Here is a 6,000-nt window from a genome sequence, read left to right as displayed (position 1 = left end):
AGCCGCCAGAATCCTGGGGAGCCCGCCCTGCAGCCCGGGAAGGGGGAAAGGCGATCTGCGCGGCCCAACCGTCCCTTCCCCCGCCGGTCCCCCCCCAGCCCCGCCCCAGGGCCTGTCCCGTCCCCGAGACCCCGCCCAGAGTCCCGGTCCGCGCGGCCGGGCGGAGGGGGCCGGGGAGCGCGGCTCGGGGTTTGGGGGCGGGGACTCTGGGCTCGGGGGCGGGGACTCCGGGCCCGGGGGCGGGGACTCCGGGGCTGGGCGGGACTCCGGGGGCTGGGCGGGGACTCCGGGTTTTAGGGCGGGGTTTGGGAGAAGGCCGCAGTCCCGCCTCCTCCGTGGCCCCAGGGGCCTCGCTGCTCTTCCAGCGGAGTCGCTTCTCGCCGCCGCCCGGGGCTATCCGGTGAGTGCAGCTCTGCGCCCGATGAGCCCGGGGCGGGGTGCGCGGAGGGGGCGGCCCGGGGCTCCGAGGGCCGGGAGCCGGGTACGCGGAGGGGGCGGCCCGGGGCTCCGAGGGCCGGGAGCCGGGTGGAGCAGAACGTACGCGGAAGAGGCAGGACTGGGGGAGCAAGGGGCGGTCCGCGCGGCCGGGGCCTGGAGAGCGGGATGGGGACACCCCTCGGCCCGGAGCTCAGGTAGCTGTGGGGCCCGCGCCCACAGCACCCGGCGTCGGCGCCGACGCCCCGCTCCCCACCCCCCGGTGACGGGAAAGGACCAGGTGGGTCCAGCGCGGCTGCCGTTAACGGCCCTTCCAGGTGATTCTGCTGCGGGGGAGTTAAAACGGCAGCGCCGCTGAGGGTTTGTGCTGGGGGTGGGGACAGGCCACGAGTCCTGTGATGCAGATGCATTAGTCCCGTGTCTTCACCACCCTAAGGAGGCACAGAAGTTTAACTTTTCCAAGGATGCACGTATAGGAGGGGAGGAGCTGTGTGGGGTGAGGCGCGTGTGGGGTGAGGCGCGTGTGGGGTGAGGCGCGTGTGTGGGGCGAGGCGCGTGTGTGGGGCGAGGCGCGTGTGGGGCGAGGCGCGCGTGGGGCGAGGCGCGCGTGGGGCGAGGCGCGTGTGGGGGTGAGGCGCGTGTGGGGCGAGGCGCGCGTGGGGCGAGGCGCGTGGGGCGAGGCGCGTGTGGGGGGTGAGGCGCGTGTGGGGCGAGGCGCGCGTGGGGCGAGGCGCGTGTGGGGGGTGAGGCGCGTGTGGGGCGAGGCGCGTGTGGGGGGTGAGGCGCGTGTGTGGGGCGAGGCGCGTGTGGGGGGCGAGGCGCGTGTGGGGGTGAGGCGCGTGGGGGGTGAGGCGCGTGTGGGGTGAGGCGCGCGTGGGGCGAGGCGCGCGTGGGGCGAGGCGCGTGTGGGGGGTGAGGCGCGTGTGGGGCGAGGCGCGTGTGGGGCTGAGGCGCGTGTGGGGTGAGGCGCGTGTGGGGGGTGAGGCGTGTGGGGGGTGAGGCGCGTGTGGGGGGTGAGGCGCGTGTGGGGGTGAGGCGCGTGTGGGGGTGAGGCGCGTGTGGGGGTGAGGCGCGTGTGGGGTGAGGCGCGTGGGGGGATGAGGCGCGTGTGGGGGTGAGGCGCGTGTGGGGGTGAGGCGTGTGGGGTGAGGCGCGTGTGGGGCTGAGGCGCGTGTGGGGTGAGGCGCGTGTGGGGGGTGAGGCGTGTGGGGGGTGAGGCGCGTGTGGGGGGTGAGGCGCGTGTGGGGGTGAGGCGCGTGTGGGGTGAGGCGCGTGGGGGGATGAGGCGCGTGTGGGGGTGAGGCGCGTGTGGGGTGAGGCGCGTGGGGGGGGCGAGGCGCGTGTGGGGGTGAGGCGCGTGGGGGGGTGAGGCGCGTGTGGGGGGTGAGGCGCGTGTGGGGGGTGAGGCGCGTGGGGGGATGAGGCGCGTGGGGGGTGAGGCGTGGGGGCTGGGTGGAGTGGGCTGAGAGCTAGCGGGTGACTTGAGGTCAGGGGAGCTTGTTTTTGAGGCACATCCTAGAGCAGGCTCCTTTCCCAGCAGACGACCCTGCAGAGGTTGAGGGGGGAAACTGAGTGAGGACACCTTGCAGGTGGCGTCCTTGAGCAGCTGAGCTGGGCCTGGGGCAGGGGGCCGCCTCTGGCCCTGTCCGCCGTGGGCGGGGTCGGCGGGGCAGTACTGGGCGGGCCATCCTGGGGCCTGGTGAAGATTAAGGAGGTAAAGAATCGCCCCCCGAGTCATGGGAGTGGGGTCGTTACTTTTGAAGAGATGAGGGACACGGCCCTGAAGCCCTGGGCCCGTAACCCTGTTGTGCCCCGCGTCCTCCCTCCTGTGGGTTCCACGAGGAATGCAGAGTGGGGACCCGAGATCCCGTCGGCGGCTTTGAGCACGGGCGCTGCTCCGTGGGGCAGGCCTGGACCCCCCTCCCCCTCCGCTACCGCCTCTGCGCCACGGCCCGACGGGGCATCCTGGCTCAGATCCCCAGCATCGCCAAGAGTGTGGCAGGAGTTTAAAGGAAGGGGTCGGGCTTAGAGGTGGAGGGCCAGAAGCCCACGGCGGGGTGGAAGCGGGTTCCAGCCCCCATGAAGGACCAGGGCTTGGGTCCCCAGTGAGGGCAGCCCCTGCGGGTGGGCCGACCAGCGGGCGGCCCTGGGCTGCTTGGCAGGAGGTGCAGGGCAGGTGGGAATGAGTAACTCCCAGGCTTAAGTGGTTTGCTGCCTCTTTGAGCCAAGCAGAGCTTGCCCCGGCCGCAGTTCTGCAGGCTGGAGACGAGGGGCTCCCCTGTGCCTCCATGCATTGTGCCCAGCGCACCCCTCTTCTGCCCAGCACCTCCTCTGCTGCCCCTGGGGAGGGGCTGCGTGTTAAACAGGTAGCTACGTGCCCCTGCTCTTCCTGAAGCTAGAAATCCTCTGGGAAAAAAGTTTACCAGCAGCTGGGTGCAGTAAGCCCACCACCTCATTCCTCACCTGAAACCGTCTGGGGTCAGCTATCGAGGATGACAGGAGAAGGCATAAAGGCGTCTCTACTGAAGAGAGAGGTGGAAAGGTGTATACATTTCATATTTAAAAACACCCCGGATCTAGAGCACTGATTAAAAAAAAATACAGTATGAGTGTGAGAGTGTGTGTGTATGTGTACATTGTGTATATGTGTTTGTGTACATTGTGTATATATATGTGTACATTGGGTGTATATATATGTGTACATTGGGTGTATATATATGTGTACATTGTGTATATGTGTACATTGTGTATATGTGTTTGTGTACATTGTGTATATATATGTGTACATTGGGTGTATATATATGTGTACATTGGGTGTATATATATGTGTACATTGTGTATATGTGTTTGTGTACATTGTGTATATATATATGTGTACATTGGGTGTATATATATGTGTACATTGGGTGTATATATATGTGTACATTGTGTATATGTGTTTGTGTACATTGTGTATATATATATGTGTACATTGGGTGTATATATATGTGTACATTGTGTATATGTGTATGTGTACATTGTGTATATGTGTATGTGTACATTGGAAGGATATGCGTATGTGTACGTTGTGTATATATATGTGTACATGGTGTATATATATGTGTTTGTGTACATGGCGTATATATATGTGTATGTGTACACTGTGTGTACATTAGAAGGATATGTGTATGTGTACACTGTGTGTATGTGTGTGTACATTTGAAGGATATATGTATGTGTACGCTGTGTATATATATATGTGTATGTGTGCATTGGAAGGATATACACTAGACTTAGCATTAGTGATCTTGGAGCAGTAACGTTGAGGAATTAAACTTACTTATACCTTTTTGTATAGTGTAAATCTTATTTCTCATGAACACGTTACTTGTGTAATAAAAGCAATCAAGTTTTTATTTTGGAAAGGAAAGTAAGTTGGATGGTCCCTCAAGCGTAGAACAGGTGAATGGATTGTGGTATATTCATGCGGTTGCTTTCTAACAGTAACAATAACAGTAACAATAAAATGAAACAGATTCAGCAGTGTGGCTGAATCTCGGAAGTATAATGTCCAGTGAAAGAAACAAGACATGAAAAGAATAAATGGAGTGTGATCTTACTGATCTAAATTGCAAAGTGAGCAAAACACTACTGTGGGATCCCCCCCTTACCCATGGGGGATACGTCCCAAGACCCCCTGTGGATGCCTGAAACCACGGTTGTGCTGAACCCTGCATCTACTCTGCTTCTCCCTGTACATACATACCTGTGATGAAGTTTAATGTATAAATTAGGCACAGCATGACTACGCTTGTGCTTGGGGGCCGTTATTAAGTAAAATAAGGGTGACTTGAACACAAGTGCTGTAATACCATGGCAGTGGATCTGGTAACCTACAAAGCTGCTAAGTGAGTGGCCAGCGGGTGGATATGCCAGACAAAGAGATGATCCACGTGCCCAGCGGAACAGAGCTGAACAGTGCGCTCTTTCGTCCCACTGCTTAGAACAGCACGCAATTTAGAACTTATTTCTGGAATTTTCCATTACTTTTGGACCATGGTTGACCTCAGGTAACAAGTCGTGGGTAAGAGAGGTGACTGTCAGGAATTCACTGCTGAGGGCGTGGGATCAATACCTGGTCGGGGAATTAAGATCCCACAAGCCATGCGTGGTGCAGCCCCCGCCCCCACCCAAAAAAAAGAGTAAAGGGAGAGGACCATCTGTTGTTTAGCGCTGTAGTCATAGTTGGTAAAAGTGAAGGAGAAATAGAACAAGCTGAGGTGTGATCGTGTCTCGAGTTAGCACTATTCTGGCGGGGAGTGGTTATTTCAGAGAGTCTGCGGAGGCTGGGAGTGTTCTGTTTCTTGCCCTTATTCCACAAATGATTCATACTTTTTATTGAGATATAAATCACATACCCAAAATTCACCCTTTAAAATGTACAGTTCCGTAGAACAGAAAACCCATGTCCACAGAGACTTGCATAAGAATGTTCAGAGCAGCATTATTCCTAACAGCCCAAAGTAGAAACAGCCCAGAAGTCCATCACCTGGAGGAGAGGATAAAGAATATGTGGTCCAGCCACATGATGGAATGTTACTTAGCTGTAAAGAGGAGTGCAGTACTGATTCGTGCAACCACATGGAAGAACCTTGAAAACATTATGCTAAGTGGTATCTTAATGTGGTTTTGATTTGCATTTTCCAAACGACTAACGTTGAGCATCTTTTAATGTGCTTGCTTATTGGCCATTGTGTATCTTCTTTGGAGAAACGTCCATTCAACTCCCTTGCCAATGTTTAAATTGGGTTAATTGTTGAGTTGTAAGTGTTCTTTTTATATGCTGGAAACTAGATCCTAATCAGATATATGATTGGCACATATCCTCTCTCATTTTGCGGGTTGTCTTTTTACTTTCTTGATAGTGTTCTCTGAAATATAAAACTTTGAAATTTTGATGAAGTCACTTTTACCTAATTTTTCTTTGGTTGCCTATACTTTAGATGTCACATCTAAGGAACTGAAGCCTAATCCAAGGTCACTGTGTTTTCACCTATGTTTTTTTCTATGTGTTTTATAGTTTTAGCTCTTAGGTTAGGTCTCTGACCTGTTCTGAGTTAGTTTTTGTATGTGATTTGAGGTAAGGAACCAAATTCGTTCCTGTGCATGTGGATGTCCTGTCGTCTCAGCACCATTTGTTGAAAGGACTGTTCTTTCCACCTTCAATAGTGTGGGCATCCTTGTTGAAAATCAATTGACTGTAGATGCACGGGTTTGTCTACGGACTCCCAATTCTGTTTCATTGATCTGTATTTCTAGTCTTACCCCAGGACTACATGGTCTTGATTACTCTAGCTTCATAGTTAAGTTTCGAAATGCTAAAGTGCGTGTTCTCCAACTTTGTTCTTTCTTCCAAGTTTGTTGAGGATTCTGGGTCCCTTGCATTTCCATATGAATTTCAGGATCATCATGTCATTTTCTCCAAAGTAGGCCACTGGAATTTGGACAGGGATTGCATTGAATCTGTACATCAGTTTGAAGAGTGCCGCCATCTTAACAGTGTTCACTCTTCCAACACATGAACAA

General features: G+C 55.2%; 1 protein-coding gene across 4 annotated transcripts in view; it reads left to right on the top strand.

Annotated features, from left to right (window-relative positions):
• Window positions 1–288: 288 nt before the first annotated feature.
• Window positions 289–6,000, top strand: part of SLC41A3 (solute carrier family 41 member 3) — a 65,981-nt gene continuing 60,269 nt past the window's right edge. Inside the window, exon 1 of one of the 4 annotated variants that reach the window (XM_033865597.2) lies at window positions 289–400. The gene's annotated coding sequence lies outside the window, so the exon portion shown is untranslated. Of the gene's footprint in view, window positions 401–552; window positions 753–6,000 lie in introns of those variants that run through there. The other 3 variants (XM_033865598.2, XM_033865596.2, XM_033865599.2) reach the window with 3 other exon arrangements.

This window comes from Tursiops truncatus, chromosome 10 (genome assembly GCF_011762595.2).
Source record: "Tursiops truncatus isolate mTurTru1 chromosome 10, mTurTru1.mat.Y, whole genome shotgun sequence".
Classification (NCBI taxonomy): Eukaryota; Metazoa; Chordata; class Mammalia; order Artiodactyla; family Delphinidae; genus Tursiops; species Tursiops truncatus.
This window is presented reverse-complemented; position numbering and strand designations above follow the sequence as displayed.